A 13,368-nucleotide genomic window follows, 5' to 3' on the forward strand; every position below is an offset into this window, starting at 1 on the left:
TGGTTTTTTTCATAAAGATTTCCGAGAAGGTGTAATCAATGAGCACGCCCTAAGTGAATGGGAAGGTGGCTTGTGCAGAAGGCTTCCTGCCTGCGGGAGCACCTTGAAAGGACACACTGGAAATGAGACAATGTATGTGAACAGAAAGAAAGGGAAGTCATGTCTTCTGAGACGGGCCAGGCAGGAAAGCACTGGCAGGGCCATGCCACGGGGCAAGGGGTCTTCTTTTAGAAGTACCTTTGTCACCCCATCCGCCCTGCTCAAACACCCGCAAGGCAGCTCCGCGCACCAGCTAAGCACCAGTGCATCATTCTGCAGTCAAAAATATTCAACCCCTGGGTGACGAAACTGACAGACGGGGCGGAAGAACGGTTCCCTCCTCCCAGTCTTTCTGCACATTTCCAAGGATGAAGTCACAGTTAAGTAACCATGAATGAAAAGCCAGGGCCTTTGTGAGCTGCCTGCCCTGACACTCAGCTTCACTGTCCTGAGTGCTCTCATATATTAAGGGCCACCCCTGATGGATCACATCAAAGGCCAGTGGATCCCAGATCGGTGTTGCAGTTACGAGTGGTGGCTTCTGATCTGGCCAGCCGGGGTTGATTCCCCAGTCCTCCTCCACATGCAGCCAGCTGGGTGACCTTGGGCTCCTCACGGCCTTGATAGTGCTGTTCTCACAGAGCAATTCTGTCAGAGTTCTCTCAACCCCATCTCCCTCCTTCCCTCTGTTGTGGGGAGAGGAAAGGAAGGCGATTGTAAGCCACTCTGAGATGCCTTTGGGTAGTGAAAAGCAGGGTATAAAAACCAACTCTTCTTCCCACTAGTGGCCAGTCCAGTGCTTCTGGGAAGCCCATAAACAGGACAGGAATTCTTCATTGTTACTTTCCCAAATACCCCCTCTGAATGTGGAGGTTCTGTTTAACTGTCTAATCTTCTTTGCTACACCTGCTCTCCCCTTTGAATTTCAAAGTCATCTGAACCAACCGCCAGTGGAAGAGAGATTCCTGCTCATTTGGTATCATGTAAATGAAAGCAGACCTACAGTGATATAAGTTAAGGGACAGCCCTGTACTGAGTTTCTCCTCGCAGGCCTGGTAATGTGCAATTCCAACTTCACCAGTGTCCAGGATCATCAAGAATGTGCATTTTCCTGCCGCCAGGAGCCTGAGCTGTGGATGGAGGAAATACGCATTGTGTCAGACTCAGGACATGGTGTTATTTGGAATGAACGTTATGGAGGGGGGAAGGGAGATCCTGCAGGGGGCTGCCATTCTTGGCAGCTGGCCCTTTGTAATGTGTAGTTCTGCACTCAGAGCAATGATTTTTGGTGCAGTGAGCCATGGCTGCATTAATTTCCTGGTTGGCAGATTGGGTATAGCATTTCCTGGCTTGAGAACTAATTGGTGGGCACTGAGTACTTTAAGAAATTGATATGAAATTCATGTTAGTATCAGAGCAATGCTCAACAGACTTATATCTCCTGAGATCCATGGAGGTCCGTGGGCTTAAATGTGCGCAACTCGGCTAAGGACTGCACTGCAATCAAGTTAAATACCTCCAAACATACTAATGGTTTGCATTAAGGATTTTGGTGATTCACATTTCAAATGGCCACCACTGCACCCTTAGATCTGCCTCCCACTTCCACTCTTAACATTTCGACCCACGGCTCCAGAAGTTCCAGGGAAATCACTATGGAGTAACTAGCTACCAAACTTCACCCATCTTGATGCTGTCACAAGGAAATTTCTATACATTTTATCTGTGGAATTTAATGTTGTTGAGAAGTTAGTTTTCTTCCCTCCTTCCTCACAGCATCATGGTACATTTATGTGATGAGATATGCAAGATCTGTAGTGTTTATGACTGAACAGAATATGGGGACTGTTCTGCAAGGGGCATTGGAGGAGGTGTGTAGATAGCACATTTAGGTCAGGAACTTCCTGATATTTTTCAAATAATCTCCTCTGTGTCCTGATTCGCTCAGTTGGAGACTTCTTGCTCCTTTGAGCATACTTCCTCCCTGCTTGCCTCCAGAACAGCCAGGTGACAGAATGACTGCAGGCAACAGTTAGATAGAGAGTTAGGACATTCATTCACTCTTTCACACACTCATTCATTCAGTTTCCACTTATATACCGCCCTCCTCTGGGGCTCAGGGCAGTTTACATAAAACTTGTTTCTCTTCACAATAAAACTATTTTATTCTTTTAAGCAGTTTGGTGCTTTGCTCCTCTTTGTAAAATTAAACTTTGCCAACATTATACACCTCCCACCACCACCAAGAGCCTTTTTAAAGAAAGTGGCAGTGAAATATCATGACACTGATACAATATATCGATCTAATGTTATAATAATATGTATAGAAGGTTCTCTGAATTTCAATCTTTCATTTTGTAAAAACAAACAACAAGCACAAGTTTCTAGCCCTATCCACAATGGAAACAGCTAGAAACTTAAAAAGAAAAGAAAAAAGAAAAGAAAGCTGGAAATTCAGGAAACCTGTTACACATATCATTATGATGTTTTAACAGTACTAGAGGCAAAGCCCATTGCAGCCAGGAATACAATGGGTGCTAGCACATATGCCTGCTCTGTGACCTTCCTGGGTTCTGCCCCCTCCCCCCAATCTGGATCCTGAGATCTAGAGTGGTGAAGTGGTTATAGAGTAACAGACTCTAATATCAAGAGTCGGGTTTGATTCCTGACTCCAGCTAAGTTGCCAAATTGGGGTGGGTGGCGCTGGAGACCTTCAGGAATAACAGGGGCAGCTGTCCTGGGAACGGCAGCATATAAATCAAATAAATAAATAAAAATAAACTGATCTCCAAGGAAGAAGAAGAACTGATATGGAATGAAGAAGGAAAGAAACAAAGAAGGAAGGGGGGGGGAAGATGAGGATGGAAGGAAGGGAGGGAAAAAAGAGAGAAGGAAACAGAAAAAGGAAAGGAAAAGAAAGGAAAGGAAAGGAAAGGAAAGGAAAGGAAAGGAAAGGAAAGGAAAGGAAAGGAAAGGAAAGGAAAGGAAAGGAGGGAGGGAACAAAGGAAGGAAGGAAGGAAGAAAGGAAGAAAGGAAGAAAGGAAGAAAGGAAGAAAGGAAGAAAGGATGAATTGTAAACTAAACATGAGCAGGCAGTGTGATGCAGCGGTAAAAAAGGCAAATGCCATTTTGGGCTGTATCAACAGGGGCATCACATCAAAATCACAAGATGTCATAGTCGCATTGTATACGGCACTGGTCATACCACACCTGGAGTACTGTGTGCAGTTCTGGAGGCCTCACTTCAAGAAGGACGTAGATAAAATTGAAAGGGTACAGAGGAGAGCGACGAAGATGATCTGGGGCCAAGGGACCAAGCCCTCTGAAGATAGGTTGAGGGACTTGGGAATGTTCAGCCTGGAGAAAAGGAGGCTGAGAGGGGACATGATAGCCCTCTTTAAGTATTTGAAAGGTTGTCACTTGGAGGAGGGCAGGATGCTGTTTCTGTTGGCTGCAGAGGAGAGGACACGCAGTAATGGGTTTAAACTTCAAGTACAACGATATAGGCTAGATATCAGGAAAAATGTTTTCACAGTCAGAGTAGTTCAGCAGTGGAATAGGCTGCCTAAGGAGGTGGTGAGCTCCCCCTCACTGGCAGTCTTCAAGCAAAGGTTGGATACACACTTTTCTTGGATGCTTTAGGATGCTTTGGGCTGATCCTGCGTTGAGCAGGGGGTTGGACTAGATGGCCTGTATGGCCCCTTCCAACTCTATGATTCTATGATAAGAAAGGAAAAAGGAAGAAAGAAAGAGCAGGGGATGGAGGGAAGGAGGGAGAAAGGAAGGAGACAGGGAGAAATGTAGGAAGGAAGGAGAGGAGGGAGGGAAGATGGAAGGATGAAAGATAAGATGATGAGAGAAAGACAGGACGAAAGAAAGAAAACAAACAAAAAAGAGAGAAAGGGGGAGGAAAGGAAGGCATCAGTTCTCCTAGACAAGGTTTTTTTCGAGGTCCTTCCCCATACCACAGTCTCTACACAGGTCACCACTATACCTACCTTCTAAAGGCCAGGGTGGACAGGCCATGGAGGGATGGGCTGCAACCTTCCCACCCACTCTCCCATATCTCCCAAAGGTCAGGCTGAATGGGGAATGCCATGGGGGGGTAGACTGCCTTCTACCCATCACCCCATCTCCCAAAGGGTAGGCTACGCAGGAAAGGCCGTGGTTGTAGGCTGCCTACTTCCTACCCACCCCCCACATCTCCCAAAAGCCAGACTGGGCAGGGAAGGCTGCTGGATCCCCCAGCCCCTCTGAAAAGAGGGAGTGAGGGAAACCAAACAGTGCTCTGACAGCGGGCTGCGGGGCCATAGGGGAGGTGTTGTGAGCCTAGATCCTGTTACAGAGGACTTCTTGGAGGAAAAGCCTTGCCAGGAGCTCCTAGCTTCAGCCAAGCCTCATCTGGATGAGAGCTTAGCCCAGCCAGATGTTCAACAGGCAGAGAGCTCTGACCAGCAGGAGGGAATGGACCTGCAGACAAACCAGGGCTTAGATTCCAAGATGTTGCAGGAGCTCCTCAGTGTTCTGCCCAGTCTCCAGCTACAGCTTCCTGCCTTGTCAGTCCACCTGGCTCTCCTGAGGCAATTAAGCAATGCCACAGCGCTGATAAAGCTGTTCAGACCAAGCAGTAATATCAAGGCTCTCAGCCTCACCCACCTCACAGGGTGTCTGTTGTGGGGAAAGGAAAGGGGAGGTGATTGTAAGTTGCTTTGAGATGCCTTCGGGTAGAGAAAAGCAGCATATAAGAACCAACTCTTCTTCTATATGCCGCTTTTCTCTATCTGAAGGAGTCTCAAAGCGGTTTAGAATCGCCCTTTCCTTTCCACCCAAGTTGCGAAGTCGTTTGCAACCCATCGCGACCCCATGGATAATGGTCCTCCAGGCGTTCCTGTCCTCTAAAATTCCCCAGAGGCCATTTAAGCTCGCACCGACTGCTTCAGGGACTCCATCCAACCACCTCATTCCCTGTCGTCCCCTTCTTCTTTTGCCCTCAATCGCTCCAAGCATTAGGCTCTTCTCCAGGAAGTCCTTCCTTCTCATGAGGTGGCCAAAGTATTTGAGTTTCATCTTCAGGATCTGGCCTTCTAAGGAGCAGTCAGGGCTGATCTCCTCTAGGACTGATCAGTTTGTTTGCCTTGCAGTCCAAGGGACGCAAGAGTCTTCTCCAGCACCAGAGTTCAAAATCCTCAATTCTTTGACGCTCAGCCTTCCTTATGGTCCAATTTTCGCAGCCATACGTTGCAACTGGGAAGACCATAGCCCTGACTAGATGCACTTTTGTTGGCAGGGTGATGTCTCTGCTTTTTAGGATGCTGTCTAGATTTGCCATAGCTTTCCTCCCCAGGAGCAAGCGTCTTTTAATTTATTTGCTGCAGTCCGCATCTGCAGTGATCTTGGAGCCCAGGAAAATAAAATCTATCAATACCTCCATTTCTTCCCCATCTATTTGCCAGGAATTGAGAGGGCCGGATGCCATGATCTTTGTTTTCTTGATGTTGAGTTTCAAGCCAACTTTTACACTCTCCTCCTTCACCGCATCAAAAGGCTCTTTAGTTCCTCTTTACTTTCTGCGAAGTGGTATCATCTGCATATCTAAGGTTATTGATATTTCTCCCTGCAATCTTGATCCCAATTTGTGACTCATCTAATCCTACCTTTCTCATGATGTGCTTTGCATACAAGTTAAATAGGCAAGGTGACAGTATACAGCGACAGTATACTTGCCGAACTCCTTTCTCAATTTTGAACCTATCAGTGATTCCATGCTCGGTTCTCACTGTTACTTCTTGACCTCCATATTGGTTTCTCAAGAGACAGATAAGATGCTCTGGTATTCCCATCTCTTTAAGAACTTGCCACAATTTGTTGTGCTCCACACAATCAAAGTCTTTAGCATAGTCAATGAAGCAGAAATAGATGTTTTTCTGGAACTCCCTAGCTTTCTCCATGATCCATTATGATAGAGAGATAATGACTTAAATATCACAGTCTTAAGAAATTGAACTCTCTCCCTGTATACCTTCCACAACAAATCCTTATCTTGTCTTGGGGTATTGCAGTCTGAGAACTTGCCGAAGTCAGCATTTATTGGAACAGTATGGTTTGAAGTATTCCACACCTTGATCTTTATGTACATCCTAAACCTAGAAGGCAGCTACTGAGAATCCCAGATTGGTCCTGAAAACCTTAGCGTGGCCTCAATGCAAGTTCAGGATTTCCTAGCTGTTATTTAAGGTTGTCTTGCTCTGCTGTACATTATGGGCAAGGAGAGTGTCCAGCACAAATGCAGAGTCAACCTCAGAGCAACAAGCATCGATATGATCTTGAATGAAAACAGGCCACAGTTCTGCCAATTAAGTCCTTGCCATTCAATTGCATTAAGGAACCGCACTCCAGGGCACTGTAGTCAAAGGGCTGGAAATCTCTTGTCCCTGTAAATCTTAGTCTGCAGGGCAGTGGGGGGGGGGGGAGAGAACAGCCAGCCAGTACAGTGGCAAAGCATACACTTGACAGCCAGTGCTATAAAATTAGTTCCTATCTAGCCAGGGCCACTGCTAGAAAACAAAGATGTTATGCTTCCATTATAACAGACACAAATTGACTCAATGCCGAGTGAGAGTAACGAACAAAACACATTGTTTCTGACATTTTCCATCAATGTTTTGCTTAGTAATCATTTGTGTAGGTTGTGGGGAGGGTTTCAGGCAGTGGATATTTTATACGCCTCCCAGCCAAAAGTCTTCGCATTGCCCTTTGTGGAAGATGATGACAAAGGAATGAGGGGCCTGCTTATGGGCTTTATTCTTTTCACTAGCACACACACTAGAAATCGTTAGAAGTCACCAAAGTCTGGGACCATAGCTGAGAGATGCCCGTGTGGCCAGCCTCAAGGGGAAACATGTCAACTTGTCAACCTTGTCACAACAGAACTCACTGGCATGCAGTCCGCAAGAGGTAGGCATTTGCAGAATTCATCCAGACCCCTTCCCTTTCTTCTCCACTTGGCCCTGGAAGAAAACTTGCTGCTGTTTTTCATTGTACATCCTATAAAAGATGCGGTCACACAAAATGTGAAAATGTAGGTGGGAAGGATAGAAGCTAAAATAAAGCAGCCCTCCCACACCAAGGCAGCCAGGCAGGCCATTAATGCTTTGCTTTCCAGCGCCTGTGCCTCCGTCAGACAACAGATCCAGGGTTCTAATAGCCTGCACCACCACCACCCACAATGCGCCACATGGGGAAAGCACTTCACTGCCCAGCTGGAGTTCTGAGAGCCATATCAATGGAGGGATATACTTGGTAAAGGTTGCTGTGCAAAAGAAGATTCATGTGGATTTTGCAGGAAAGAAAAGTGTAGATATCCAATTTGTAAAAAAAGAAGCAGCTGAATTTGCCACCAGGATGCCAAGTCTGCAGTTAGTGACAAATTCTGTGCTAGGACACCAGTGACACAGCCAGAGAATGCACACAGTTCTGTAGATAAAAGGTATTTATGTACTTAGTGTATATATTGGGAATATGCTAAAATGGAACAGTAAAGTAATGGTCTGTGCTAGCTAATGTTGCATAGAGACCAGACTGGACCGTGATAATGTCAGGTCCATGGATGGAGAGGTCTCGATGTTTTAAAGTGTAAATGTAGGGTTAAAGCAGCAGTGTAGTGAGACCTTGAAACCTAATAACATTTATTCCGGCACACATTTTTGTAAGTCAGAGATCACTTTGCAGAACTCTGACTCACATTCAGGTTGGCTAAACTATCAGATCAGGATCTTGGAGACCTAGGTTTGAATCTCCAGTCTGCCATGAAAGCTTTCAAGGTGACCATAAGCTGGTCATACACTCTCCTCAGCCTATACTACCTCACAGGGCTATTGTGCGATGAAATGGAGAATGTGAGAATGTTGGAAATCATATTGGGTCCCCACTGGGAAAAGTGAGTTATCTGTATCCATTATTAGTGCCTTTATATATTTCGAAAAAGGCACTAAGAGCGGTCCGCCCTCCAGGACAGTGTCCGGGACATGTCCAGTGTCCGGACACTGTTTCCAGCTCAGTGGGCCAATATAGCCAGCTTGGGCCAGCCCCTATGGCACCCGCCCCCAGAAGGCACCCATGAGGCACCGCCTCACCAACAGACGCTCCCTGACCGCCAAGGGCAGCAGACCTCCGGTGGCCTGACTAGGCCACTGCCCTGCATGCCTGCCAGCCTGGCCACCAGCCCACAACCTCACCCATGCCATCAGCCCCCCACCCATTGCCAACCCCTTACTGGCCTGCCACTCCACCCAGGTGGCGGTGGCGCACGAGAACCAGTGAAGGCTGCAACAAAGTAGCGTGGGACACCCAGCGCAGAGCCAGTGCTGTAGGAGTGGGGGAGGCACCAGTGAGCCAACAAAGGACAACCAACGGAGGCTTCACAGCCCCAACAGCGGAGGAGCTTTGCTGGTAGTGCAGTGGTGACACATGCCCCCCCCTGCAGTGGTGACGCATCCGCCCCCAGCTCAGACCCGCACTGCCACCCCCCCAGCCAGCCCTGCACCCGCCCCACTGCCTTCACCGGGAGGAGGTGCATGAGAGGGGAGGGAGCCCACTCTGCACCTCCAGACCCCTGGTGCTCCACGCGAATGCCACCTCACCCCCTACACCCCGCTAGCGCCCGCTGCCTTCCAGACTGTAGCGGGGTTTTTTACTAGTAAATTAAATAAATATTACACTGAGAAGGTCAAAGATCTTGTTGTCAGATGCCCTTCCTTAGTGGTGTGTCTTACAGTAGGGCCTTCTCTAAATGCATGGGCACAGATTTATGGGGGGGAAGCAAGTCTGGGCTTGAAAACATACTCCAGCAGACTGGAATGTGCTGAGAAACCCTGTCATCAACCTGGATTTCCAGGGTAATTTGCCGGTGCAGTTTTCATGCAAATAAATTATCAATTAGTGGCTCTGTCACCTTGCCTTTTGAGGACACTCTAGTCTAGTGCATGATACCACCCAAAAGAAAAGCAACTGTTTATCATGAGCAGAAATGTACCAACTCTTCCAAACAATGGACACGTTTCACTATTTGTCCATGTTCAAAGAAATCCAAATACCGTTGGCACTGCCAGAATTGTAATTGATTTGTTTGTCACAAGAGCTGGTTAGATGTCAAAGTCCAAAGCCCCCATCCTGACTTTTTGGACCTTCCAATGCCCAAAGTTAAAGAACAGTCAAGGTTTGGTATCAAAGCTGAAAAAATAAGTCCAGGACGTATGCAAATGAAGAGGCCTGTGCATACAGAAATAGCCTGATACTTGCTGATGTAAGATTCTATTCTGTGCCTCCCTGAAATTCATCAGCTTCCCAGCTATGATTAATGAGTGGGGATTGCAGGACAATAATTAGTCTTCCAAAACTACACATGAATCTTCCAGTCCATGAAGAGTTTGCTTGGAACATAATCGAATACATGGCCACACCGTTTACCCATCTCCTGGCCATTGTTGAGATACATAAATCACACCTGTCATGCTGTAACTAAACAATCTCAGGTAGACCCATCTTCCTCTCTCACTTCATCATATAGATGTATTGTACACTAGGATCCCCTCACCAAAACAAACAAACAAACAAAATCTTCCAATGCCAACTCAGATTCTGACATTTCCCTCCAATGATTCTCATGTTCATTCAATCACAGAACACCCCCAAACCCGCCAATCACAAACTGGAATCAAAGTTTTGACATAGCAAATGGAATGGTAGTCCCAATAGTAAATACCTAGGTAAAAAAGAGCACAGGACTGACACTCCTGAAGCCAGCATGCTAGATTCCATCTCATCCCATAATTGCTCCTCCATCACTAGATACTCAGGATGGAGAACCCTTCCTGCCTGGACCTTTCTTTCACTACTTCAGACCTCTGCAATGAGACTGCTGGATCAGGCAACATAAGAAATGTCTCTCCTTTAATATTGTTCTCTTCTCCTTTTCCAGTTTCTTTCCCCCCAACGTAGTCTGCCTTGCCCCCTGTACTTATTTCCTTCCTTCTCACCAAGTCCTGCTCAAAAAGGATTCCCAATCCTTGCCCCCACCCCACTTACCTCCTTGCTTTCTCTGGGGATGCTCCACACTTGTATCAACACCAAGGGACAGTTCTGACTCTGTACTAGTTCAAGGAAGGACACATCGAGCATAAGTAGGACGGCTTTCACTCAGAATCATCCAATTTGCTGGTTGAATGCTTATTCCCTAAATGCTTGTGTAATTCTATAGTTCATTCAGTTACTTGTGGCTCTAATAATCCCACAACTTAGTATATTGCACTGATTTCCCTTCCTCCCACCTTGTTATTTTTCTATTCCACAATTACTATCTTCCTTTGTCTCCTGCCTTGCCTAAACACAGTCTCAAAAATCTGGATCTAGAGATTACAAAATACATGAATGCAGGTTTTCAAGGAGCAGCTCATACAGCCAAGAAAGATTGGGGGGGGGGGGGTTAGGAAGGTGGCTACTGCTATCTCCTGAACCTGAAGCAGCATTACCAGGTCCTACAGAACTCCCAAGCAGTGGTCCTGCTTCCTCAAGGGCCCACTGCTTGGAGTGCATGATATCCAGAGTACGGCATTTGTGACCAAGTAACCTACCTACATAAGGTCCATCTTCCTGAGACTGAGCATGAATGTCTTAGCCCATTACTGATTCCAGAAACCCGCTCAGAAATTCTGCTACCCCTACAGGATATGAGGAGAGATATAACTTTCTATTTATCTAGTTCAACCTGGTTTTTCTCCCCAGTTGAGCAGCTCCTCCATTTACCCTCACAACAATCCCATGAGGTAGGTTAGGCTGAGATTGTGTGATTGGCCCAAGATCAATCAGCAAGCTTCTATGGCAATGGGGATTCAGACTCAGGTTACCCAAATCCTAGTCCAGCACTCTTACCACTACACCAAGACTTGTATTGTCATCAACACGCTGATAGTATGGACCACCAAGTCCTCTTCCAAGTAATCCATATATTAAATATGCTGGGGGAATTTGTCAGAGAGCTATCTTGGTATCTCATGTAAATTCCAAGAACATAATTACTACAAAGCAGAAACCCCTTTTTAGAACTTTCCAGAGACTCTAGATAGATTCCTGGTGGAATGAGCTCCCCAAAGATATCAGGGCCCTGCCGGAACTTCCACAATTCTGTAGGGCCTGCAGAAAGGAGCTCTTCCACCAGGCATTTGCTTGAGGCCGACTGAGCCATAACAAGTCATCCCCCCCCCCCCAGACTGAGAGGTCGAAACTACCAAGAGAGTGTCAAAGTTATGTTTGTTGAAATACAATTCTAGTTGGTATGTTATTGTTGTTATATTGTTATATTGATACTGATACTGTTTGTAAATGTTCCAAAATGTTTTCTGTAAACTGCCCAGAGCCGTAGGGAAGGGTGGTATAAAAATATAAATAAATAAATAAATAAATAAATAAATAAATAAATAAATAAATAAATAAATATTATCAAGAGACATTAGAGATTTACTCCCTAATCTATCTAGGGGAGGTCATTACTTGTGTGACTAAGGGAGTTGCTGTCCCAAAGCTAGACTTGAAGCCAGACTGAAGTAGGCCTAGATTTAATCCATTACCTCTTGCCATGCTATTTCCCCCCAAAGGAATATGAGGCACAGATCTAAGAAGTTGCTGAGCAGTCAAACAGAAACAGGATAGGGTTCAGATTCTGGAATTACAGAAGAATGGCTGAAGAGGCTCAAGGAGCATCCCATCTTTCCAAGGGGTGTTCACCAGCAGCCTAATGGCCTCAGCCAATTCTAAAGGTAAATTAATATCAGCCATGAGGAAGAAGACTCCAGAGCATAGATGGTTTGCTCCATAGTCAGCTCCAAGGAGATTGTCCACAATATCAATATCATGGAGAAACCCAGTCAAAACAGATGCAAGATTTCTATCTCCAGATTTATCCGTTACATTTTACTCTACTGATCCTTCAAGTTGCTCAGGGCAGTCTACAGAGTTTTCCCTTCCCCCTTTCTATCATCACAACCTCCTTGGGTGATGGGCTAGGTTGAACACGTGAACTGGTCAAAGATCACCCAGTGAGCTTCATAGGGCTTTAAATCAAGGACCCTAACCTGACAGCTTAACTGTTCAGTCGCACAAGCACAGAGTATTGATTAAACTAGTCCTAGTGCCCTATTGGACATTATTATTTCTCTAAAGGATGCCCAGAATGAATGAGGCCAGGTACCTCTGGGAAAAACAAAACAACCAACACCTTTTAATCTTGCCTAGAGATTATTCATTGGCCACTAGGATAGATGAAACCAATGGTTTCAAAGAATCTAGACCAACGTCACTAATGATTGAATTGGTCTCTTTACTATTTTCAATGTGGAATTACAATTATTTAAAAGCATACTGTGACAAAAAAGAGCAGATCCATAGAAATACCACATTTTCACGGCATGTGCAAAAAATTCAAAGGAAAAAAATATGAAAGAACTTTAATGTGCCCTTTAAAATAAGGATTAAACACTAATGACATTTGTGCTTAAAAGGCCACTTCTGAATGCAGCTGCTGAAGAAGCACAAGCAACTGCTGTGATCCTTAAAAGCTGCTACTTAAAAAATGATCATGCTTAAAGAATTAAAAATTAGCTTTTGATTACTGCAGATGAAACATTGTTCACTATGCTGCGAGATGTATGTCTTCTTTTTTTACTTTAAAAATTATTTGTTCAGGTTAAAAGTCACACTGCATTTATCTAATGCACACATTCATGGCTGAATTTCCTCATTTTTCAAAAAGGACATCTGGTCTCAGCAGCATGGAAGTGAGGAAATGAAGACAACAAAATAGAAGACTTTACCCTGTCTGCTGGAGAGAAGACCAGGCCCAAGTACCTCTTTCCATCAAACTGGCAGCTGCAGATATAGGTTTAAGATTATTGTTGTTCTGATATATAACATTTTTCTCTAGCAGCTGAAAACTATTCTTTTGACTATCCCAACTGTCTTTTACATAATGACAAAATTTACACAGTATTCTAGATTACTCCATCGTCTCTACATGCTGCTTGCACAGTTACTGGGGTAGGAAATAAAGGAAAGGACTATTAAGGCTTGAAATTATCAGTTTTATTGCCTTGAATATTACAAAAAGCTCTATGCAGTACTTTTTATGGTTCAGTGTAATTTCTCAGTTCACAGGTTGTGTCACAAATACTTGTACATTGTTTGAAATATCGTGTCAAGGAAAATAAAAAACCGGATCTTTTGTTTTTAATACAACATATAAACAGGAAGATTCAGAAATCCATTCTGGTCCAAAAGAT

Source organism: Paroedura picta, chromosome 1, assembly GCF_049243985.1.
Source record: "Paroedura picta isolate Pp20150507F chromosome 1, Ppicta_v3.0, whole genome shotgun sequence".
In the NCBI taxonomy this organism is placed as follows: domain Eukaryota; kingdom Metazoa; phylum Chordata; class Lepidosauria; order Squamata; family Gekkonidae; genus Paroedura; species Paroedura picta.